This window comes from Oncorhynchus nerka, linkage group LG3 (assembly GCF_034236695.1).
Source record: "Oncorhynchus nerka isolate Pitt River linkage group LG3, Oner_Uvic_2.0, whole genome shotgun sequence".
In the NCBI taxonomy this organism is placed as follows: Eukaryota; Metazoa; Chordata; class Actinopteri; order Salmoniformes; family Salmonidae; genus Oncorhynchus; species Oncorhynchus nerka.
In genome coordinates this window covers 43,526,250-43,553,133 of record NC_088398.1, presented here as the reverse complement: position 1 = coordinate 43,553,133, position 26,884 = coordinate 43,526,250, and the positions used below count along the sequence as shown (strand labels likewise).

At 43.8% G+C, this 26,884-nt stretch overlaps 1 protein-coding gene across 9 annotated transcripts in view; it reads right to left on the bottom strand.

Annotated features, from left to right (window-relative positions):
* Window positions 1–24,667, bottom strand: part of LOC115108400 (plakophilin-4-like) — a 118,162-nt gene extending 93,495 nt beyond the window's left edge. For 6 of the 9 annotated variants that reach the window (XM_029632711.2, XM_065012096.1, XM_029632719.2 and 3 more), the window contains exon 1: window positions 24,494–24,666. The gene's annotated coding sequence lies outside the window, so the exon portion shown is untranslated. Of the gene's footprint in view, window positions 1–24,493 lie in introns of all 9 variants that reach the window. The other 3 variants (XM_065012064.1, XM_065012104.1, XM_029632756.2) reach the window with 2 other exon arrangements.
* Between the last annotated feature and the right edge of the window lie 2,217 nt (window positions 24,668–26,884).

Sequence of the window (26,884 nt, the reverse complement as noted above, 5' to 3'; positions counted from 1 at the left end):
ATTAGCATAGGCTATGCTGCAGCAAATTACAGTACACTTGCCCCAAAATAAAATAAAAAAACGTTACCATGAGATGAAAGGCCTACATACTTACTGAGATGGGCTGTCGGTCCCCACCTTAAGCGTTGAGGATTCATCAATGCAGTGACCAGAACGAAAGCCGTAGAGAATCCAGATTTACATATCGCATTTAATTGAACCGTTCCATTTCCCTGTCATGCTATTTATATAAATAATTTATTATAATTTACCGCTTTTACAGTTATTTATCCTGGGAAAAGGGAGTGGTTTTGGGCGGTAAATCTCAGTAACCGGGTTCCCGCCCTTTAACCCCGGTCTAAACATCAATGGGTGACTTTCAAATCTTCTGCATGATAGTTTATCTGGCTGCAGAAGCCTCTTTAAAAGAGATTCGCCGGTGCTTTTGTAGACTGTTTAGCCAGTAGTTCTGAAAGTAGCACTCACGAGCCAAAGGTGATCCCCTAAAATTGCTTACTACGTCACATAGGTGCATATATGTGCACCACATTGCTCGCTCTCGCTCTCTGCTGTGTGTGCATCTTGCTGTCACTCAAATGGTGAAGGGATGAAGCTCATTGTGACTCAAACGGTTAGGGCACTGGCCCACGTGGGGGGGGAATGAAAATAGCGCAGCAGTTTCCAGAAAAACTGTAAATCTCCTTACAGATTATGCAGGTATGAACTACACGGACACATCTGGCCCAAAGCGGGAGGTTTCAAATTCTTAGTAGTGGCCAAAGTTCCCGGAACATGGTCTTTAAAAAGGCACAATGGGGCCTCTCGGGTGGCGCAGTGGTTAAGGGCGCTGTACTGCAGCACCAGCTGTGCCACCAGAGACTCTGGGTTTGCACCCAGGCTCTGTCGTAACCGGCCGCGCCGGTAGGGATATCCTTGACTCCTGTGGCGGGCCGGGCGCACCAAGGTTGCCAGGTGCACGGTGTTTCCTCTGACACATTGGTGCGGCTGGCTTCCGGGTTGGATGCACGCTGTGTTAAGAAGCAGTGCGGCTTGGTTGGGTTGTGTATCGGAGGACGCATGACTTTAAACCTTCGTCTCTCCCAAGCCCGTACGGGAGTTGTAGCGATGAGACAAGATAGTAGCTACTAAAACAATAGGATACCACGAAATTGGGGAGAAAAAAGGGGTAAAATTCAACAGAAAAAAATAATTTAAAAAGGCACAATGAAGACATTTTTATATCAATATCAAATCATTTCTGGGTAACAATTACAACTTTACTGAAATACATTTCCATTTTAAAAAAAAGACAAACTGCTATTTAGCAATAAACTATTTCTCGAGCAAGACTTTTGCTAGGACTGTTTTAAACTGTTAGTTCTCTCAGCGGTTGTACAATATGATATAAAACACAGGAAAATCAAGTTGGACTGCACCTTCAAAAGAAGTCCACAGTAGAGACTAATTACTTCATCACTTTTCAGTTTCTCATGACAACTGACCTGTGGCCCCTGCCATGCATGGCATCTTCCCCAGGGAGCAGAGAAAAGAAAATCGAACAGATTGTCAGACAGACACATTCCTTCATCTCCCATTTCCTCATCTACAAAGAGTAGACAACCCTTCTGGTCATGAGACTGAACGCAAGGTGGCTTAGGGTAATAATACCCATTATAGCATCAGTCAACACGAGGGAAGAGAAGAACTGTGGAGAAGGCTTCATAAGGCTGATTGACACCCAAATTAACCAAGTCACAAGTGTTGAACAAAAAAAAACGTGGAAGGGAAAACCAGAGCTCAGATATAATTATACATTAGCCTGAACTTCAGAGGCAGGCAGTCTCAGCAGAGTAGCAGTTCAGATGCCGATTGCTCGGTCTTCAAACATAAAGCCTGGGAAATCGAACTTCTCAAATAGAGATGTGAGCGGACTCGAGCTAGCTACTCACAGAATTTGGAATGAAAGCCTACCACAATGTGGTGCTCCCCTTACTTTGACTACGAAATTAGGTAAGGGATTTGTACTTTTACCACATTTTAGATATACACAATTATTAATTAAATGTATGCTGTATTTGATCATTGGACCAGCAACCCTCGTACAGGTCTACCTACGCCACATGGCAAAAACTAAAGCTGATCGTACAATATGCAGAAGGCCTAATAAATGGGTTATACTGGTGCAAGTATAACATTCCATTAAAACTCTTGGCCCCCCAATCATTGGTTCCTCTGGACTTCTTAAGCCGGCATGAGGGCAGAAAACAAAGGGCATAATTAACGCCACTAGAATACTACTGATCGATGCCTTGGCCGTGTGCAATAAAGAGCTCGTAGGGAACCAGACTTCCATTACACAGCACAAAGTAGCCGTGGCAATGTCCCCAAACACCTACAATGCTTAATTGCCTCGTTCAAATAGCATATTGACTTTGCTAAATAAAAAGTGATATGCGGTCTCTGGCTGCCTTTTCAGACCTCACTAAGTGTGGTCGATACATTATTTCAGCGCTGATAAACAAAACCCCCCCAAAAATAACAGACATGAAATTGTAATTCTACGTCGGGCCAAAAAAAACAACACTTCAGCAAGAACGCAACATATTTCTTAACAAGTAGTTGTCAGCGACATATTTTGAAAGTCCCAGCCCAAACTATTAGAGACAAAGCAGATATACTTAGACTGCTGACTATAGTCAAAACCAACTACAGTAGCTGATGTAATTTGGTTTTAAAGCATGTGTTATACACAAGTTAAAAGGGAGCCTCACATACTTCACAACATGGCCTAGGCCCTGTTGTGTGACAATTGTGTGACAATTTCATGTCACACAATTTTCTCCTCCAAGTACAATGACATGAATTCTACTCAGATGAACCTCACTTCAAAGATTCGAGAGGGCAAAAAAGAGGCATTGTATGTAGACACACACACACCTTTTGCCCATCTCTTGAAATATATACATATACAGTTGAAGTTGGAAGTTTACATACACTTAGGTTGGAGTCATTAAAACTCGTTTTTCAACCATTCCACACATTTCTTGTAAACAAACTAAAGTTTTGGCAAGTTGGTTAGGACGTCTACTTTGTGCATGACACAAGCCATTTATCCAACAATTGTTTACAGACAGATTATATCACTGTATCACAATTCCAGTGGGTCAGACATTTACATACAATAAGTTGATTGTGCCTTTTAACAGCTTGGAAAATGAAGTCATGGCTTTAGATGCTTCTCATAGGCTAATTGACATAATTTCAGTCAATTGGAGGTATACATGTGGATATATTTCAAGGCATACCTTCAAACTCAATGCTTCTTTGCTTGACATCAATGGAAAATCAAAAGAAAAATCAGCCAAGACCTCAAAAATAATAGTACACCTCCACAAGTCTGGTTCATCCTTGGGAGCAATTTCCAAACGCCTGAAGGTACCACATTCATCTGTTCAAACAATAGTACACAAGTATAAACACCATGGGACCACACAGCCATCATACCGCTCTGGAAGGAGACACGTTCTGTCTCCTAGAGATGAACGTACTTTGTTAGCGAAAAGTGCAAATCAATCCCAGAACAACAGCAAAGGACCTTGTGAAGATGCTGGAGGACACAGGTACAAAAGGTTATCTTCATCCACAGTAAAACAAGTCCTATAATCGACATAGCCTGAAAGGCCGCTCAGCAAGGAAGAAGCCACTGCTCCAAAACCACCATTAAAAAAGCCAGACTACGGATTGCAACTGGGGACGAAGATTGTACTTTTGGAGAAATGTCCAAAATGAAACAGAAATATAAATATTTGATCATAATGACCATCGTTATGTTTGGAGGAAAAAGGGAGAGGCTTCCAAGCCGAAGAACACCATCACAACAGTGAAGCTAAGTGGCTGTTCCACTGGATGTCTTAAGGTGAACGCACCAATTTGTAAGTCGCTCTGGATAAGAGCGTCTGCTAAATGACTTAAATGTAAATGTAAATGTAAGCTCGGGGGTAGCAGCATCATGTTGTGGGGGTGCTTTGCTGCAGGAGGGACTGGTACACTTCACAAAATAGATGGCATCATGAGGACGGAAAATTATGTGGATATATTGAAGCAACATCCCAAGACATCAGTCAGGAAGTTAAAGCTTGGTCGCAAATGGTTCTTCCAAATGGACAATGACCCCAAGCATACTTCCAAAGTTCTGACAAAATGGCTTAAGGACAACAAATTCAAGGTATTGGAGTGGCCATTCAAAGCCCTGACCTCAATCCCATAAAAAAAATGTGTGGGCAGAAGTGAAAAAACATGTGTGAGCAAGGAGGCCCACAAACCTGACGCCGTTACACCTGCTCTGTCAGGAGGAATGGGCCAAAATTCACCCAACGTATTGTGGGAAGCTTGTGGAAGGCTACCCAAAACGTTTGAACCAAGTTAAACAATTTAAAGGCAATGCTACCAAATACTAATTGAGTGGATGTAAACTTCTGACCCACTGGGAATGTGATGAAAGAAATAAAAGCTGAAATAGATCATTCTCTCTACTATTATTCTGACATTTCACATTCTGAAAATAAAGTGGTGATCCTCAACTAACATCAAGGCGGTGGCCCGTTCTTGTAGGTTCATGCTCTACAACATCCGCAGAGTACGACCCTGCCTCACACAGGAAGCAGCGCAGGTCCTAATCCAGGCACTTGTCATCTCCCGTCTGGATTACTGCAACTCGCTGTTGGCTGGGCTCCCTGCCTGTGCCATTAAACCCCTACAACTCATCCAGAACGCCGCAGCCCGTCTGGTGTTCAACCTTCCCAAGTTCTCTCACGTCACCCCGCTCCTCCGCTCTCTCCACTGGCTTCCAGTTGAAGCTCGCATCCGCTACAAGACCATGGTGCTTGCCTACGGAGCTGTGAGGGGAACGGCACCTCAGTACCTCCAGGCTCTGATCAGGCCCTACACCCAAACAAGGGCACTGCGTTCATCCACCTCTGGCCTGCTCGCCTCCCTACCACTGAGGAAGTACAGTTCCCGCGCAGCCCAGTCAAAACTGTTCGCTGCTCTGGCCCCCCCAATGGTGGAACAAACTCCCTCACGACGCCAGGACAGCGGAGTCAATCACCACCTTCCGGAGACACCTGAAACCCCACCTCTTTCAGGAATACCTAGGATAGGATAAAGTAATCCTTCTCACCCCCCCTTAAAAGATTTAGATGCACTATTGTAAAGTGGCTGTTCCACTGGATGTCTTAAGGTGAACGCACCAATTTGTAAGTCGCTCTGGATAAGAGCGTCTGCTAAATGACTTAAATGTAAATCCTAAAACAGGGAATTTTTACTAGGATTAAATGTCAGGAATTGTGAAAAACTGATTTTAAATGTATTTGGCTGTGGTATATGTATGAATTCAACTGTGTGTGTGTGTGACTCACACACACACGTCAAAAGTTGACACCTACTCATTCAAGGGTTTCATTATTTTGACCATGTTCTACATTGTAGAATACTAGTGAAGACATCAAAACTATGAAATAACACATATGGAATCATGTAGTAACAAAAAATAATAAAGTGTTAAACAAAATATATCTTGTATTCTTCAAAGTAGCCACCCTTTGCCTTGATTGACAGCTTTGCACACTCTTTGCATTCTTTCAACCAGCTGTGTGGGAACATCTAAATCACTCCAGGCTAATCTGAGCGTGTGTGAACAGGGCATGGCTCAAGGTAAACCAGGAATAAAGGCAAGAAACACAGTCACACCAGGGCAGTTCATACAACTTATAACCCAGATAGACCTCTTCCAATGAAATGCATTAAACCAAAGTGACTCACCATTGCAAGTGGACAAGAGGGAGATTACTTCATGTGTAATAATTGAAATAAATCGGTCTACATTGTGCAACCAGAAGACTATGAGCGGTCACTCTGAGGAACTACCTCCGGTTCTGTTCATTCACCCTGCTTGCATCCCAAATGGCACCCTATTAAAAGAAAAACCCTTGAATGAGTAGGTGTGTCCGAACGTGTGACTGGTACTGTATACATGACGTCTTCTTTGACAGCAGAACGCGACAGGCTATTAGATCCCTAAACATTTTACTTGGCAGCCACAAGCCTCGCTGATCCAAATGTTTAAAATCAGCTGTTCAAAACAGGTCATCAATAACGTGTCGTGACAGCGCGGGGCTGGGGGCATAAATTACGCTCCGATTGAACGTAAATGACGCCCAAAGGATTGACGACTTAAACCTTAAACCTTCTCCAACCTATCTCCTGATTCTGCCTCCTCAACCCTCCTCTCCTCCCTTTCTGCATCCTTTGACTCTCTATGTCCCCTATCCTCCAGGCCGGCTCGGTCCTCCCCTCCCGCTCCGTGGCTCAACGACTCATTGCGAGCTCACAGAACAGGGCTCCGGGCAGCCGAGCGGAAATGGAGGAAAACTCGCCTCCCTGCGGACCTGACATCCTTTCACTCCCTCTCTACATTTTCCTCTTCTCTCTCTGCTGCGAAAGCCACTTTCTACCACTCTAAATTCCAAGCATCTGCCTCTAACCCTAGGAAGCTCTTTGCAACCTTCTCCTCCCTCCTGAATCCTCCTCCCCCTCCTCCCTCTCTGCAGATGACTTCGTCAACCATTTTGAAAAGAAGGTCGACGACATCCGATCCTCGTTTGCTAAGTCAAACGACACCGCTGGTTCTGCTCACACTGCCCTACCCTGTGCTCTGACTTCTTTCTCCCCTCTCTCTCCAGATGAAATCTCGCGTCTTGTGACGGCCGGCCGCCCAACAACCTGCCCGCTTGACCCTATCCCCTCCTCTCTTCTCCAGACCATTTCCGGAGACCTTCTCCCTTACCTCACCTCGCTCATCAACTCATCCCTGACCGCTGGCTACGTCCCTTCCGTCTTCAAGAGAGCGAGAGTTGCACCCCTTCTGAAAAAACCTACACTCGATCCCTCCGATGTCAACAACTACAGACCAGTATCCCTTCTTTCTTTTCTCTCCAAAACTCTTGAACGTGCCGTCCTTGGCCAGCTCTCCCGCTATCTCTCTCAGAATGACCTTCTTGATCCAAATCAGTCAGGTTTCAAGACTAGTCATTCAACTGAGACTGCTCTTCTCTGTATCACGGAGGCGCTCCGCACTGCTAAAGCTAACTCTCTCTCCTCTGCTCTCATCCTTCTAGACCTATCGGCTGCCTTCGATACTGTGAACCATCAGATCCTCCTCTCCACCCTCTCCGAGTTGGGCATCTCCGGCGCGGCCCACGCTTGGATTGCGTCCTACCTGACAGGTCGCTCCTACCAGGTGGCGTGGCGAGAATCCGTCTCCACACCACGTGCTCTCACCACTGGTGTCCCCCAGGGCTCTGTTCTAGGCCCTCTCCTATTCTCGCTATACACCAAGTCACTTGGCTCTGTCATAACCTCACATGGTCTCTCCTATCATTGCTATGCAGACGACACACAATTAATCTTCTCCTTTCCCCTTCTGATGATCAGGTGGCGAATCGCATCTCTGCATGTCTGGCAGACATATCAGTGTGGATGACGGATCACCACCTCAAGCTGAACCTCGGCAAGACGGAGCTGCTCTTCCTCCCGGGAAGGACTGCCCGTTCCATGATCTCGCCATCACGGTTGACAACTCCATTGTGTCCTCCTCCCAGAGCGCTAAGAACCTTGGCGTGATCCTGGACAACACCCTGTCGTTCTCAACTAACATCAAGGCGGTGGCCCGTTCCTGTAGGTTCATGCTCTACAACATCCGCAGAGTACGACCCTGCCTCACACAGGAAGCGGCGCAGGTCCTAATCCAGGCACTCGTCATCTCCCGTCTGGATTACTGCAACTCGCTGTTGGCTGGGCTCCCTGCCTGTGCCATTAAACCCCTACAACTCATCCAGAACGCCGCAGCCCGTCTGGTGTTCAACCTTCCCAAGTTCTCTCACGTCACCCCGCTCCTCCGCTCTCTCCACTGGCTTCCAGTTGAAGCTCGCATCCGCTACAAGACCATGGTGCTTGCCTACGGAGCTGTGAGGGGAACGGCACCTCAGTACCTCCAGGCTCTGATCAGGCCCTACACCCAAACAAGGGCACTGCGTTCATCCACCTCTGGCCTGCTCGCCTCCCTACCACTGAGGAAGTACAGTTCCCGCTCAGCCCAGTCAAAACTGTTCGCTGCTCTGGCCCCCCAATGGTGGAACAAACTCCCTCACGACGCCAGGACAGCGGAGTCAATCACCACCTTCCGGAGACACCTGAAACCCCACCTCTTTCAGGAATACCTAGGATAGGATAAAGTAATCCCTCTCACCCCCCCTTAAAAGATTTAGATGCACTACTGTTCCACTGGATGTCATAAGGTGAATGCACCAATTTGTAAGTCGCTCTGGATAAGAGCGTCTGCTAAATGACTTAAATGTAAATGGAGTCTGCTGCACACCCTCAAGAATCAAGGCCTATACATTGGCTCTGTGGGTTGATGTAATCTCTGAAGTGAAATGTTGGTCACACATGGACAAAACACAGAAGTCAACTTAAGATTCTCCCTGGAAGAGCTGAATACAAGATGAATGCTCCAATTTTCTCCATGAGAGTGAACACGACAGGCTCATTTGCTAAAGCAAATACAGCAGCAAAACAAAGCCAGAACAGAAATAACACTCAAGCCACCGCAGCGGTTCATAAAGAAGGGAAATTAAATGGTGATCAGAGCCGCGGTGAAAGTTATTCATTCTTTCAGCCGGAAAGTCGGAAATAAATTCAGTTTAATCAATGTTCCATTCTGCCTCACATACATAGGTGGTGATTTATTTCTCCCATTTCAGGTGGTTATCAAATTTTAATGTGAACATTGTAAGTGTGCAGGATTTTATGGAAAGGACCCGTGAGAAATTCCAAGATGATCGAAATGACTGGAATCAAATCGGATGTAAAAGGTGCATTAACATAACAATTGGCCTACTATTGGCAGTGATCTGGCTCCCACAATGCATCCTGCCTGGAGTGAATTACCGAGCGTGCACAGCACATCGGCTGCTTCCCCCGTTTTAGACCGATTACAGCAGCTGATGAACTGCCTTCACGGTCCTCTGACAAATGATCAAATCACACTACTGGGAAGAACAGCATTAGCTTATCTGGCTGCCTATTCATCAATAGGGCATCCTTGTAGGCTCATTAAAGCGGATGGGAAGTTAAGGGGGATGACAGCAGCAACAATTAGACACACACACACACCCCTCTGTGGGATATTCCTGTCACTTTACTGTGCGTGTACTCACGCAAGAACACATGCAATTGTAGAATGTTGTGAGTGTATAGTGGGGGAATTAATATGATCACAGTGAAGTATCAACATCACTTCAAACTTGTTTATCTGCTATACTGCATCACTGGTATTGACAGGGCCAGCATCCGGCAGCCATCCAGCAGTGGGCAGAGTGCCCAGTAGGGCTGTGTCAGGTTCCCTCTACAACACCATGAGAAAATGACATGTGGTATAAAGGCAAAGCCGTGCCGCCCCCGCCAGCCGTCCCTCAACTCCCGTCCTCCAGTTTCCTGGTCTATGAGCTCGCAGTCTTGCCGTCATGTTCCCTCCGAGTCAACGTCCACGTAGAACTTCGTCATGCGTCACAGGTTCGTGTCCCAAAATGGCACCCTATTGCCTGGGAACAAAAATATAAAATACGCAACATTCAACCATTTCAAAGATTTTACTGAGTTACACAGTTCAGAAAAGGAAATTCTGTCATTTGAAATAAATTTGTTAGGCCCTAACCTATGGATTTCACATGCCTGGGAATACAGATATGCATCCGTTGGTCACAGAAACCTTTGAAAACAAATGTAGGGGTGTGGATCAGAAAACCCGTCAGTATCAGGCTACCAGCAACATGGACGTCACACAATTTGAGCGAAAGACGCATACATTTTATTTGACCTGATTACTAGAAGTGGTGTACAATATAGGGAATATGGTATATGGGACGCAGATTCAGGCTTCCGTTTGAGCTTGGACACAGAGGCACGGGATCGCTTAAGTTTCCCTTTGACACAGAATTCTATCATTGGTGATAGCATAAGTATAAATTCCATTGGCATCAACAACAACAAAAAGGAGCTATAAACTGCAATGGGAGTGAGAGGTAACCAGCTGAACACAATGTTATAAATATTAAGGCACAGATGGAACTGCCAACTTTACAATCCAGAGGAATTGGGATTCCTTATTCCAAATGTGTAATAGCAAAAACCGCTCAACTCCATTACTATGCCACTACAAAGCAATTCCTCAAATAATATTAAATAGCGCTGTTACTGTAGTAATTACAGTATTACACATGTATAAAGACTAAAGGAGCTTGTGTAAAGTAGTGGTCGGCAACAGGCGTTTTGTTTTTGTTGTAGCCCAAAATCACCAGGAAGTAAGCTTAAAAAGTAGTTTAACTTAGGAAATCTGTTGCCAAGTATTCCCACAAATTAATAAAATTGACATATGTGATCGTGACTCAATGTTATCAAGGTACGAAATTATTTCCCAAATACAATCCATTTTGGGGCTTAGTTGTGGTCAATTTGCAGGGAAAATGATTAGAATTGTTTTCCGGCCATTCGCTTGGACAAAACCGGCCCGCGGCTGAATCTAATTGCCTACCACTGGTGCAAAGCAACTTCATCTAAAAGTGTAAAACTGACTAATAAAATTTGATTTGAAAACTACTTCAAATGTAAAAAGTGTTACCGTCATTAATGCATTTAGTCATTGATATGGAAAAGGATCAAACCACCATAAAAATGGGAGAGAAGTTGACACTATGGAAGAAAGGCATATAAACCCCATCCCAATAACCAATGGGAGGAGATTATTGGGTAAGAAACAGGGCATCAACCTATTCCTTAGTAGGAACTATCAGCAGTATATGCTCAAAGATAGGGTTTATGCAGAAAGAGTCTTAACTAGATCTGTCGACATCTCCCGTGAAGGCTGATTTGCATTAACTCTGCCTATTAAAATACTCACCTCTTTAGAGAGTGGCGAGCAGGGGGTCACTGAGAACCATGCTGCCGTCCATTCAAATGAGGGGGTTGTTACTGTTAACTGCATGAAAAGCATGTTATTAACAGCCTTGGTATTGGGGATGGAGTACATTTCTCGTGAAAAGAAATAATAATTCCGTCTGAGGCGAGTCAATCATTGAGGGCCAGTTAGCGTGCAGCTAGCGTAGCACCGATAGCTTTACAGCTCATTAACACTTCCAACAACCCCCCCACACACACACACCTTATCGCTCCTGCCTGCGGATGTCCTTGACCTGCAGTGTGGGAGGTGAGATGGCCTCAAGGCCTCCACACAAAGTGTTCAGTCTACAGGCTGTTTCAAAATCGGGACGTTGCACTCTGTTGTCTGCCTAGACAAAAACACCAGTCTTCTACTGTCCTGGACTTCAACACAGCCACGAAAACAGACCTGGCTGTAAAAGCACTATTCCCCTATTTTAGAACACTTAACATTGATAAATTGTTATATCTCAGCTCCTTGGAAAGCTTCTGCAATACTACAGTGTGCTGAGCAATAGATTAAGTCATAGCAAGTGTGAAAAAAAAAGTGAAGCACCTTTCACCTTTGAAATCAAACTAAAATCAGTTTCTCATTTTATTCTAAGGTCTCGTTTCATTTGTCACATTTGCCTTCCCTCCTTTGGCTTTGGTGCAAACAAACGTCCTGTCACATTGAATCTGTGAAGTTACTGCCCCGCGGTGTATCGTTGACCTTAAACCGCAAGCTACAAAGCTGAGCACCAACGTCTCAGAGAATCCTGCACAATAAAAGCCAATGTATCATTGTGTGTTACACAAGTAAAACTTCTCTTTCAAATCACTCATTCACTCTAGCAGAACCCTTAGCTGGAACAGCTCAACTATTTCTGTGAGTCAAGTCTTCAAGGACAGGTAAAACTGCATATATATATATATATATAATAAAAAAGGCCTATACAATAGAAAAGGCCAAGTACATATTTCCTTTCCAACCTAGGGATGAGGCATACAATACAATGTCGAGATTGTCACAGTATTTGCATGCATTTAACTGCACAAGGGGTGTATGTGAGGTTAGCTAAGCTGATGTGTTCCAACTCAATGTATTCCATTTAGACTCTTCCTTGGGGGCTAAGCATAAACAAATAAAACTTCAAACAAAATGCAGTATGCACCTGGGGCTCTAACATGCATTGAGCCATGTAGAGAAAGGGAAATGAGCATGAGGAAAATGGCAAAAAAAAAAAAAAAGTTCAATCACCTTCGGCGGCCCTTTTAAAAACAATGCTTTGGTGGGGCCAGTGAGCTAAATACCACGCTCTACTTTGTTAAAATGTGTGTGAAACTTTTGACCCAGCTAATGGCACTTAAAAACATGAACTCTTTGAAACACAAGATGGCTTATAAAGCAAAGCCACAGGAATGGGGATATAGAGCACTGGAAGGAGTGGGAGAGAGCTGGGTTGAGGGATCTATGACAAGGGCTTTTAATTGAAACATAAATCACACCCAACAGGTTAGTCAAATAAATTCCCCCTTAGTTGTAATCTCAGTTATGATTCATGTAGTCCAAGCATGACTTTACTGCTCTGAGGTAGAAATGTGTGCTTTTATCAAAGGCATTGGACTGCAATGCATGTCTGGAGGGAGCAATAGCCCTAAGTGCAGTGTCATCACGTTCATCATGCTACAGCTCGTGATGCTCCGCTTTCAAAAAAAAAAAAAATCACTGTTCAAGTATTATCAATGTAGTGCATTTCATGAATACCAACCATTTCTGAAGGTCAAACTAGCTCGTCATATCAACAACTGTGAGGAAGGTATGAGCAGCTGGGAGTTTAAAAAAAAGGCCCAATGGAGCTGTTTTCATATCAATATTAAATCATTTATGGGTAACAATTTAGTAGCTTAGTAATAGCTTTCCATTAAATATTGTCAAAAATAAACAAATTCCTTCCTTTTTTTTTGCAACAAAAACAATTCCCAAGCAAGAATTTTGCTATGACTTCTGGGAGAGGCTTGAGTGGGAAGGGGGAAACTAAATGAACCGTTATTAGCAGATAGGTTTGGAACTTATTGGTCTATTAAGAACCAGTGCTAGCAAAAAACGGGAGTTTCCTGTGTGTTTTATATATATTTCCACACTACAAGGTTGGAATAATACTGTGAAAGTGGTTACATGATGATATGCCCTTTTAGTGTAAGTAGTGTTTAGTGAAATTTCAGCCTGTTTGGTGGGGTGGAGTTTTGGACTGCCTGGTGACAGAAAGAAAGCACCAAACTGCTCTGCCAATAACAGCTAGTTCAGTTTTCACCTCCTCTCTCAGACCACACAGCAAAATTCTTGTTTGAGTAATTGCCATTTACTAAGAAGCAATTTGTTTTTACCATTTTTTTAAATTTAAAAACAAGCACAGTATGGTACTTAATTGTTACCCAGAAATGATTTGATATTGAGATTTAAAGGTCCAATGCAGCCATTTATCTTATCTACCACCAGGTGATGTCACCAGGCAAGCTGAAATTCCACACATGCAAAACTTGCTGATTAGAAGTTCCTGTGTAGATTGTAATTTCAACCAGCAACTAAATCTGTTTATCAGCTGTTGTACAATAGGATACAAAACACATGAGAAGAAAATGCATTTAGACTGCACTGGCCGTTTAAATACATGATCCAAATAGAGAGGTTTTGGCAAAGCAGTTGAAGTGAAACGGGCTGATATGAGGCCCTACACGCCAGTGACATATTCAATAGTAAAACTGGTGGAAAATCTGCCCTTTTAATGGGTTGACTGCCTGACATTATACAGTATATAGCTGTTAGCGTAGTGGCCAATGGCCATAATAGAGTTGTCAACTTTCTCTGACATTACACAGAGGGAGTAAATTGTGGGTTATTCTGGGAATGTTCTCTGCTTATAGGATCATGTCAGAACTTTGTCATGGAAAGGGAAAACCCGAAGAGAAGAATGTGCAGTGGAAATGTCTAATTTGTCAATGCTCAAGGCTCAAAATTCATCAGCTTTGATCTGGTCACTTTATCAAGACCGTGAGCCACGTGTCTTTATCAAGTTAAAAAGCTTCTGATGAGAGTATTCTAGCTCAACATGAACACTAGATCTTAAAACCAACCGCTGTGAAAATAAAAATAAAAAATAAAGTCCATAATAGCATCTGATGAAATGCCAATATAAATGTCATGTACTGGAACTGTTTCAAATGGCTCAACCCCTTTCACTGAAGTTAATTATCCAACATACAGCACTTTGAAATTGCTTGACATTTAACAAGTGAATCTTCTCATTTGCTTTTGGAATGGCCATGACGGAAGCAGGTGAGGCGTAGGGATCCTGCAGGTTGGCTTCTGTATTAAGGTTGGCTTATACACCGTTGCAGTTTTAGACTTGGAGCCTCCGCAGCCTGCATAAGCCTCTGACATCAGCCCACATGGATTGAGGAGAATAGGTTCCTGACATAGGGGAGATGCCATCACCTCACCCCTAGCCTCGTCGAGAATCAGGCTTCCCTTGAGAAGTTCCATGCAGAAATCAGTTAATGAGGGGTGGGAACCTGGTGTAAATCAGTGATGCCCTCGCAACAAGTCCACCAATCAAATGCCTTGCTAACCAGATTAGTGCCATACGAGTAAGACTGCGTGAGGACTAAACATTTCAACAAAACAAGCACTGGTGACCGAACATTTTTGAACATTTGCAGCAGGCTGGTTTATACTACATTTCTCTGTTATTTAGAGATGAGCTGAAGAAAGAGGGGAGAAACAGTTTACAATGCTGTGAATATCAATATTTTTAAAATGTTCATTTTTCTGGCGTGATATTTGGCTGTGCAGGCTAGCATGAAAGACAAGAAGTAGCTAGCCACAATGGATGTTCGTTTTGAGAAAAGTCAGCTAACCTTGTAAGCTACAAGATAGTTACATTTCTCTCACAATTATAAAGCCAACAAAATGTTAATAAAAAACGCATGTGACTCACCACCTGTATTCGGTCTTATGTAGCAACATTTTTAAAATGAACTAAAATCCCAATAGACAGAGTAACGTTAGCAAGCCAGCCATCTAACTCCAGATGACCAGCTAACAGCAAGCTTTAACTAGCAATACAAACGAATTAGTTAACGTTCGCTAGCTATGACAAACAGGTTCGATCTTAGATTCTTACCCGCATACATGGATGAAAGCTTCACGGTAGACTGATTCATTTTCAGAGTCAGAGAGAGTCAGCATGGCACGATCGACCTCCAGAAAGTAGTCCATCACACCAAACTCATCTCTCGGCATGTCCAGACCACTCATTATCTAAGCCAATCATGGCTAGTGGAAGGCTGCTGACTTTTTCTGTGGCTGAACCAACTAGACTTTTATTCATATTTACAGATGGCATACAAGTTTGATATTAAGGCACAGGAAAGGTCATATGTTGGAGAAGGCATTTCTTTGAACTTGTTTTTTTTATGTTCAAAACGGCTCTCCTGTGAAGCTGTGACTTCAAATCAAAAATAAAATGTTGGTCACATGCGCCGAATACAACAGGTGTAGTAGACCTTAGTGAAATGCTTACTTATGAGCCCCTAACCAACAATACAGATTATAAATAAAAGTAACAAGTCATTAAAGAGCAGCAGTAAATTAACAATAGTGAGACAATATACACGGGGTACCAGTACAGAGTCAATGTGAGGGGGCACCGGTTAGATGAAGTAATATCTACATGTAGGTAGAGTTATTAAAGTGACTATGCATAGACCATAACAGAGAATAGCAGCGGTGTAAAAGAGGGGGAGAGTGGGGCAATGCAAATAGTCTGGGTAGCCATTTGACTAGATGTTCAGGAGTCTTATGGCTTGGGGGTATAAGCTATTTAGAAGCCTCTTGGACCTAGACTTGACACTCCGCTTCTGCTTGCCGTGCGGTAGCAGAGAGAACAGTCTATGACTAGGGTGGCTGGAGTCTTTGGCAATTTTAGGGCCTTCCTCTGACACCGCCTGGTATAGAGGTTCTGGATGGCAGGAAGCTCGGCCCCAGTGATGTACTGGGCCGTACGCACTACCCTCTGTAGTGACTTGCAATCGGAGGCCGAGCAGTTGCCATACCAGCCAGTGATGCAACCAGGATGCTCTCGATGGTGCAGCTGTAGAACCTTTTGATGATCCGAGGACCCATGCCAAATCTTTTCAGTCTCCTGAGGGGGAATAGGTCTTCACGACTGTCTTGGTGTGCTTGGACCATGTTAGTTTGTTGGTGATGTGGACACCAAGGAACTTGAAGCTCTCAACCTTCTCCACTACAGCCCAGTCAATGAGAATGGGGGCGTGCTCGGTCCTCTTTTTCCTGTAGTCCACAATCATCTCCTTTGTCTTGCGACATATGCCTAGTTTCCTAAATCGGGTCACATATTATTGACCGAAAAGAGTAAAGGTCAATAATATGTATCTAGCGCATCCAGGGTCAGTGATAGTTGCTCTATCAGACCTCGAAGCCAGTTCCACTGCTTCCCCCCCCCCCACATTGTTCCCCTCTAATCAGGGACCGATTTAGATCTGGGACAGCAGGTGGATGCAATTGTCAGGAAGAACAGAAAACCAGCAGGCTCTGGGTAACCCCTGGACTATCTACTAGGGGAACTCGTATGTTAACTGTAACGCTAATCTTCTGTAACCTAATTGTCATCTCCTTATTTTCATACTGTACCTAAATTACAAGGGTTGGATTTGCACTAAACAATTTTATACACAGTACCAGTCAAAATGACACCTACTCATTCAAGGGTTTTTCTTTATGTTGACTATTTTATACATTGTAGAATAATAGTGAAGACATCAAAACTATGAAATAACATATGAAATCATGTGTTAAGCAAATCAAAATATTTTATATTTGAGATTCTTGAAAGTAGTCACCCTTTGCCAAAAGTGTGCAAAGCGGTCATCAAGGCTCTCACAACCAGCTTCATGAAGAATGCCTTTCAAACAATCTTGAAGGAGTTCCCACATATGCTGAGGGTTTGTTGGCTGCTTTTCCTTCACTCCGCAGGCCAACTCATCCCAAACCATCTCAATTGAATTGAGGTCGGGTGATTGTGGAGGCCAGGTCATCTGATGCAGCACTGCATCACTCTCCTTGGTCAAATAGCCCTTACACAGCCTGGAGGTGTGTTTTGGGTCATGTTGAAAAACAAATGATAGTCCCACTAAACGCAAACCAGATAGGATGGTGTATCGCTGCAGAATGCTGTGGTAGCCATGCTGGTTAAGTGTGCCTTGAAGTCTAAATAAATCACCAACAGAGTCACCAGCAAAGCATCCCCACACCATCACACCACCTCCTCCATGCTTCACGGTGGGAACCACACATGTGGAGATCATCCGTTCACCTACTATGCGTCTCACAAAGACATGGTGGTTGAATCCAAAAATCTCACATTTGGACAGACCAAAAAAGGACAGATTTACACCAGTCTAATGTCCATTGCTCTTGTTTCTCGGCCAAAGCAAGTCTCTTTCTTCTTGGTGTCCTTTAGTAGTGGTTTCTTTGCAGCAATTCAACCATGAAGGCCTGATTCACCCACTCTGAACAGTTGATGTTGAGATGTGTCTGTCACTTGAACTCTGAAGCATTATTTGGGCTGCAATCTGAGGTGCAGTTAACTCTAATGAACTTATCCTCTGCAGCAGAGGTAGCTCTGAGTCTTCCTTTTCTGTGGCGGTCCTCATGGGTGCTAGTTTCATCATAGCACTTGAAGAAACTTTCAAAGTTATTGAAATGTTCCATATTAACTGACCTTCATGTCTTAAAGTAATGATGGACTGCCATTTCTCTTTGCTTATTTGAGCTGTTCTTGCCATAATATTGACTTGGTCTTTTACCAAACAGGGCTATCTTGTGTATACCACCACTACCTTGTCACAACTGATTGGCTCAAAAACATTAAGGAATGAAATTCCACAAATTAACCAGGCACATCTGTAACTTGAAATGCATTCCAGGTGACTACCTCATGAAGCTGGTTGCGAGAATGCCATGCTTGTGCAAAGCTGTCAAGGCAAATAGTGGCTACTCTGAAGAATTTAAAATACATTTTGATTGGTTTTTACAGGGGGTTTTTTTCTACATGGTTCCATAGGTGTTATTTCATAGTTTATGTCTTCATTATTATTCTACAACGTAGAAAATAGCACACATAATGAAAAAACCCTTGAATGAGTAGGTGTGTCCAAACTTCTGACTGGTACTCTATATCAGCACATTCACCCCCCCCCCCCCCCCCTTAAAAGATTTAGATGCACTATTGTAAAGTGGCTGTTCCACTGGATGTCTTAAGGTGAACGCACCAATTTGTAAGTCGCTCTGGATAAGAGCGTCTGCTAAATGACTTAAATGTAAATGTACATAAAAGGAAGGTACAAAATGTGTTATATAGTTAGCCCCATACATTGCCTACTGGTATCATTTTAACTTGAAAACATATAGCTCAACATGTAAACAATGTGTGACTTTTTCTCTGCTTCAGATGACAGATGCCCAGAAGGCCAGTAATCCCACCATACACGCATTGGCGATGCATGCCATATGATAATCTACCAAATGGATTAAGATTACTCAGTATATCAGCTGAGGCCGCCGATTAATCGGAATGGCCGATTAATTAGGGCCGATTTCAATTTTTCATAACAATCGGTAATCGGCATTTTTGGGCACCGATTATGGCCGATTACATTGCACTCCACGAGGAGACTGCGTGGCAGGCTGACCACCTGTTATATGAGTGCAGCAAGGAGCCGAAGTAAGGTGCTGGTTAGCGCAGTAAACTTATCTTTATAAAAAACAATAACAATCACTAGTTAAACTAGTAATATCATCAACCGTGTGTAGTTATCTAGCTTGTCCTGCGTTGCATATAATCAATGCGGTGCCTGTTAATTATTATTATTTATTTTTTTACCCTTTTTTTTCTCCTCCCCAATTTCGTGGTATCCAACCGATTTAGTAGCTACTATCTTGCCTCATCGCTACAACTCCCGTACGGGCTCGGGAGAGACGAAGGTTGAAAGTCATGCGTCCTCCGATACACAACTGAGCCGCACTGCTTCTTAACACAGTGCGCATCCAACCCGGAAGCCAGCCGCACCAATGTGTCGGAGGAAACACTGTGCACCTGGCAACCTTGGTTAGCGCACACTGAGCCTGGCCCGCCACAGGAGTCGCTGGTGCGCGATGAGACAAAGATATCCCTACCGGCCAAACCCTCCCTAACCCGGACGACGCTAGGCCAATTGTGCATTGCCCCACGGACCTCCCGGTCGCGGCCGGTTACGACAGAGCCTGGGCGAGAACCCAGAGTCTCTGGTGGCACAGCTGGCGCTGCAGTACAGCGCCCTTAACCACTGCGCCACCCGAGAGGCCTGTGCCTGTTAATTTATCATTGAATCAAACTACTTCGCCAAACGGGTGATTTAACAAGCGCATTCACGAAAAAAAGCACTTTCGTTGCACCAATGTGTACCTAACCACAAACATAAACGCCTTTCTTAAAATCAAAACACAAGTATATATTTTTAAACCTGCATATTTAGTTAATATTGCCTGCTAACATGAATTTCTTTGAACTAGGGAAATTGTCACTTCCCTTGCGTTCCGTGCAAGCAGAGTCAGGGTATATGCAGGAGAACGACCAACATGCTATACCCCTCAGCAATCAACCTCCTCTCTCAGCAATGATCTATATCACAATCAATCTCTCCCCTGAACAACAGAACACTGACTTTTACAGCTTCAGAAGGCAATGGAAATTGGAGACAGCTGCCTCCTGACGAGGGGGCGGGGTCAGCTCACCAATTAATCGTGGAGGCGACCAATCAGCTGCTGGGGGATTTCAGGAAGCCATCTCCTGAAACACACTCAAATACACAAACTACAACACAGAAACTGGGGAACGTAACAGACGCACATAACACACAGTACCCCTTCTACGGGCGTAGGGGGAGGTTTCTTGAAATGTAACATCCAAATCAAGATCAGCTAACCATTCAAACCATTTTTTGCAATACAAAATTCTCCAGACCTCCAAGGAAGGCGTGATAACGATGTGATTTTGGCGTATGAAAACGCAAGGCTACCTCAAACCAAATCCGACACCCAAGCGTGCCTGCACACACCACTCTAGGACGACCAACCGATACGACACGTGTAGTATTTCACCAGAAGCCTATAAGAGTCAGCGCACCACTAAATAGCGAGGCTGGGTGATACATCTAACTATAGGGTTCTCGATTAAGGAAAACATCTATACCGACAAAACTACTGGCCATTTTGGACACCGCTGAATGTGTATTACTTACGGCGATTTGACATTAGGATTAACAATTGTCCATTCATCACACGGAGTCATGCCAGGTTATGTCAAGTCATCCAATGCTCACTGACTGCTGCGGAATTCTCTGGAGGCCTTGTTTGTTCGGCAAATGTGCTCAGCGGGGAGAAGGCCTGTCCCCTTCAGGCTTCTGCCTCTCGTAACAAGAGAGCGGGCACCCCGGAGTTGTACAGTAACAAGCACTTAGTCTTTGAAATATTCAACAATATGCCATCCTGCTCTTCCCCGTCGAGGTAAAACTGCAGGTAGGATTAGGAGCTAGAAGAAAATACTCTCTTCTAGCGAGTGAGCCACATCTGGAGCAACTCACACTGAAATTAAAATGGCTCTTTCCCATTCACTGCTATCCACTCCACATAGCACAAGGCTCGAGAGTCGCTGGTCATTCATTCTCAGTGTGCCAGGACTATGGAAGGCTATTTCACTGGACAAAAATTCACTGTGTGCCTAATCTCTCAAAGCGCTGACATGCTTTGTGTTCATTATCTTCAGCCGCCCAGGATCCAACCAAAGCATGAAATCTGGAAACCTTTCAGGAATTTATCTATATATCCAGTAAGATCAGCAGAGCGGCAGGCAGCCGCACAGGCCTCTCCAAATCATTTCACTGTACCACAAACCAAACAGCCTATAGTAGGAGAACTGAATGCACACTGCATGTGGAACATAATCCTTTAATTACCTTGATTTTCATATACAGTACAACTCATGAATGTTAGCATTAAATCTGATAGGGCACTAGCCTAGATTCAGCAATATGCCTGGTATTTATTGAAATACTACAGTTTAGGGAGGTCAGCGGTTCAGACTTTCATGTGTGGGTGTTGGTTTGTCTCTTCTCGCTCTGTTGACAAGGTCACCGATTAAAATATGTCCCGCTCACAGTTCGTCTATTCCCAGAAAAGTCAAGTCTCCCATGTGACAAAAACACGGATCGATATTACAGGCTCAACGTGGAATTTATACAACTTGTGGTCGTCCTCAAGAACTCTGCAATCACATGAGTGCTACAGCACTTAACCAAATAATGGCCTCTTCCTGGTGCACACTTGCATTAAAAGGGTAACTGCACCCAAAAATCCAAACTTCTTCAATTTTTCCCAGACCTCAAAAATTGTCTTGTGAAGTGGTTTAACATTGTTGTGGAAAAACAACAATTGGTTGTTCTAAGTCCACAACAATGTTAATTGAGAGTGAAAACCTGGAAAAAAAAAGGAAAAAAAAGAGAAAACAGAATTCGGGAAATTTTTCTAAACTGTTTTTATAGGGCCCAAGATTTGTAGCAGAGTGAGCTGAGCTTTGCCGTGCTACTGACTGTCTGAGCAGCATTAGAGAATGACTTATCAAGAAACAGAATCTGACATGAGCATGGGTTCAAAATAATTGCACCAAAACAGGCAGCGAGTTCCAAAGGGCACCCTATTCCCTATACAGTGCTCCACTTTTGGCCAGGGCCCATAAGGCTCTGGACAAAAGTTGTGTACTAAGGGAATTGGGGTGCCATTTAAGAGAGAACTTGGCTGTGTTTGTGCAGACTCAGACTAGAACAGCAGCATTTGTTCCCAACACCATGCAAGCAAAGCAGCCTTCATCTACAGCCAAAAGCTCTGACAACAACATAGGAGTACAGTGCATTAATTGATTGCATCTATACCCAGATAAAGAGCAGAGTGAGGGGCAGAAACTCTCATGGGGTCAGACTATTCAAACAAACCTTGTTGTTGTTGTTGTTAAACCCACAAGACTCCAATAAGACATTTGCGATTGTCTCCCATCGTGCCACAAAGGAGTGAAAAACACACACACACACAAAACTCCTCACCATTTATGCACTGCAAGAGCAAAATCACATTCTCCATAGCAGAACACTTGCACAAAACGTTTTTACCTGGTGCCTTTGCTGCAATACCTCATGCGAAAGCTACATGTTTTGAGATTAAGTGAATTCCTTCAATAGATGTCAGCTGTTGGGACTGTGGCTTGGGTAATGTGAATCACGAGGAGTATTGCATCGTGCATCTGACCGCGAGAGGACACCGACTCAGAGTACAGTTGCACAATTGTGACCTCAAATATCACCTCCACCACCTGGTCAGCTACTGTACAGTTTAGGGCTAGGTATGTCCAGAGCTAGCCTCGATAGGCAAATAGACCCACGTTTGGAGACTAGAGATGTTCCTGATATTTAGGTTGCTGATGATATTATAGTATGCTACATCAATGCCATGTTCAATTCTATCATCATTGACACCAATAGATGACCAGGCAAACATACATAACACTTTTCAACAGAAGAGGAAACATGGAGAAGGATTGGAAGAGGACCACAGTGAGAAACAATTATTTAGAATAGCCAAAGGGTTATTTTGAACACACTGCTGCACACCAAAGAGTGCAGAGGTCACAAACTGGACCTAAAGTGATTTGATAAATGGCAGAACTGAACAAATAACTATTTCATACAGCTGTCAATCAAATCTCCATAACAATTCGCCCAGACACAAAACCCAGGCAGTGTTTCAGCTGCCCATGACAACCAAGGAAATTCCTTTTCAATGCCTTCGTGTACATGTTGTGAGATGTAAATGATTAGAACATATTCTTACAAGTGTCCAGAGGCAGTTGTACTGGTCTCAGTCACATATCTATTTCTGCATAGTGCTTACGTCCTTGTAAAGGTCCTCCAATTCCAGTGTGTAAGGATACACCGGTCTTGTGAATGACAAAGTGTGATGCTGGCACAGCAGGCTACTCCTATACGGTTTGAGTTATTTGAAATATCAACATCAGTGATATTGATAATGAAAGCATTTTCCCTCTAAACGTTGTGGGCTGCCGCCTTCTCTCATTCCTATGGAGCATTTAGTTCAGATATTTGTGAACACTGTTATTGGTTCATTTTAAATAAACTAAATGAAAAGAAAACGTGGAGACTTCAAAAGAGATCGAGTAGGCTAGCTTGGCATCGCAATTGTAGGGAACAGTTTTCCTGCTATCTATCCTGAGTAGGATTCCACCGAGACATCTAAGCAATAGTGCGCGCTTGGGAAAAGAAAACGGCACACTAAAATCTTGCCTTGTTCCTTACACTTTAATAGGCTACTGATGCTAAATAACCGTTCACACGGCCTTCAGACTGACACGAATTCACTTTTCTGTCGAGTTGCCGAGTATCAATCTGCTCAAACGTGTTTTGCCTTGATTTGCATGAATCCAGAAAACGGCGATGGGACACGTGAAGTAGTCGAGCTGATTTTTTCTTCTTCTTTATACTAGCTGATATTAAAACACGAAACTGTTAACCGGGCGACAAAAAAAATAAACACCAGCATTGTCAATCCCAAATACATTGTATCAATGTTAGATCGGTCTACAACTATTAGGCTTATAACTTAAATTAAGCGACATTTAAGGGACCGCGAGTCACTCTCTAGCGTGACCAAAAAAATATCGTTTTGGTTCGCAATTGGTGCAGAACTGTACAACATTTGAATCTGGCTACGTCATTTGAGAATGGAAAAAATAAGCATCAACGCCAATGGCAAATATAGTGACTGATTGACCAGGTTAGGGAATTGAATACAGTCGTGAGTTTAAATCTAAATAAACGTGAGAAAATTAAGAAGGGAAGAGCATGAATCTCCGCCCCTAATCCTCGCATTCCTCAGATTCCCACACACTAAACTCACCTGCCTATTAATTTTCTACCGGTGCATTTCGACCTCAGAGTCATAAATCCTACAAAAAGTAACACTTCATGTAACGTCCACAAGATACAATAATGGACAAATCAAAAGTTTCGGCTGCAATGTATCAAGGGGCACACTCAATAGCCAGTGAATGACCCTCAGAGGTGTGCGTGGTAGTGAATCAGTCACAAGAGAAAGATTAGTTTTCATTATGGTCCTTGCTTGCTATGTATAGGCTATGGCAAAAGCAGGAAATAAACAACACATGCTGCACTGTTTGTATAGTAAAAAAAAAAGAGGACTTAAATAGTAGCTTGTCTAGCGCAGACCTTTAGCCTGCAGATGTTTTCATTTTTACAGATTTTCTCCATGCTTTCAGAATGAATGAAAACGAGCCTGTACCTTAAGGAGTATTATTGTGATCGCTGTGTTTTGGCGTGGATCCACATTGGAACATGTAACTTAATCAGCATGGAAGTAGCACCTCTACAAGTCCGCTCCTAGTCCCATGCAGTGTAACTCGCCTCCATAGTCAAGAACCAGATCCCTTCTTCCCTCTCCGCTTCCACGCCAAAGGAATACGAGTATGCATGACGTCACCTAGGCTGTAGGTTTGCAGCTTCAGTATTCATTGGGTCTAGTTTGTAAAAGAGGGCGTTTCACTGGAGACTCGCTTTGTTGAATAGACCAATGGTAAGGGGAAAACAGTTTCCTTGGTTACACATTTTGTTAAGCAGGATACCATAATCATTTAGTAAATTGTTCCCCATTGTCAGTCCCTTTCTGCACCTTTATCAGTGGAGGCTAGTGGGAGGAGCTATAGGAGGACGGGCTCATTGTAATGGTTCGAATGGAATACAAGGAACTGTATCAAACACAACAAACATATGGAAACCACTTGCTTGACTCATATGGAAACCACTTGATTACAATGAGCCTGTCCTCCTATAGCTACTCCCACCAGCCTCCACTGACCTTTATGTAGGGTAGTCTGTTTTGTGTCATATCCTCCCAAGGTTACGCATTAATTGATTAGTAGCCTATACGGCGGCCTAAAATGTGAATTTATCTTGTTCAGGAGTTGGCCTAATAATAAATATTGCCTAATCCACAGGAGGCTGCTGGGGGAGGAACTACTGTTCAAAAGTTTGGGTTACTTAGAAATGTCCTCGCACGGATGCGAGCCGGTCGCATCCGCGCTTCGGTCTGCAGGTTGTATAACTTTTTCATTACATTTCATTACATTTCATTATAGTACAACGGTCTGATTTGTCTAATCTTAGCAATTTCTTCTTAGCTAGCTACATAGTCGTCGTTGTATCAAAGATAATTGCGTAATTATCGTATTTCGTCGTCTCCTATCTGCCCAACACGTTCACCGTCTACCGTAGCACTGTAGTAACTATCACACTCAACTGAACGACTTGATTAGTGTAGTGTTAGCTAGCTACATAGTTGTCTTTGCTGTCTTCGTATCCAAGATAATTGTGTAGTTAGAGTGTGTAGTCTTAGAGTGATTATCTTAATTTACCGAGGTTAGCTAGCCAGCTATTTTGTCGTCCTTAACGTAGGAGATACTCCTAGCTAGCCAATAGCCATCCAACGTCTACTGAATAGAACTTTCGCATTCCGGTCGCATTCCGCTTCGCTCCACAGGTAGTATCATATTTTCATTTCATTTCATTACAGTCCCAACGGTGTGATTTGTTTGATCGTAGCTAGCTACATAGCTAGCTACATAGCCGTCTTTGTTTCAAAGATAATTGTGTAGTCTAGAGCGATTTTCTAGGTTAGCTAGCCAGCTATTGTCGTTCTCCTAACGCAACGTAACGTAACCAACACTGCTAGCTAGCCAGCTAGCCCCCGAAAAGCAGCATTGTAGAAACTTCACACTCAACGGAACGACTTGATTAGGGTAGTGTCAACAACGCAGCTAGCCTACCTCAGCAGTACTGTATCATTTTAATCATTTTAGTCAATTAGATTCTTGCTACGTAAGCTTAACTTTCTGAACATTCGAGACGTGTAGTCCACTTGTCATTCCAATCTCCTCTGCATTAGCGTAGCCTCTTCTCTAGCCTGTCAACTATGTGTCTGTCTATCCCTGTTCTCTCCTCTCTGCACAGACCATACAAACGCTCCACACCGCATGGCCGCGGCCACCCTAATCTGGTGGTCCCAGCGCGCACGACCCACGTGGAGTTCCAGGTCTCCGGTAGCCTCTGGAACTGCCGATCTGCGGCCAACAAGGCAGAGTTCATCTCAGCCTATGCCTCCCTCCAGTCCCTCGACTTCTTGGCTCTGACGGAAACATGGATCACCACAGACAACACCGCTACTCCTACTGCTCTCTCTTCGTCCGCCCACGTGCTCTCGCACACCCGAGAGCTTCTGGTCAGCGGGGTGGTGGCACCGGGATCCTCATCTCTCCCAAGTGGTCATTCTCTCTTTCTCCCCTTACCCATCTGTCTATCGCCTCCTTTGAATTCCATGCTGTCACAGTTACCAGCCCTTTCAAGCTTAACATCCTTATCATTTATCGCCCTCCAGGTTCCCTCGGAGAGTTCATCAATGAGCTTGATGCCTTGATAAGCTCCTTTCCTGAGGACGGCTCACCTCTCACAGTTCTGGGCGACTTTAACCTCCCCACGTCTACCTTTGACTCATTCCTCTCTGCCTCCTTCTTTCCACTCCTCTCCTCTTTTGACCTCACCCTCTCACCTTCCCCCTACTCACAAGGCAGGCAATACGCTCGACCTCATCTTTACTAGATGCTGTTCCTCCACTAACCTC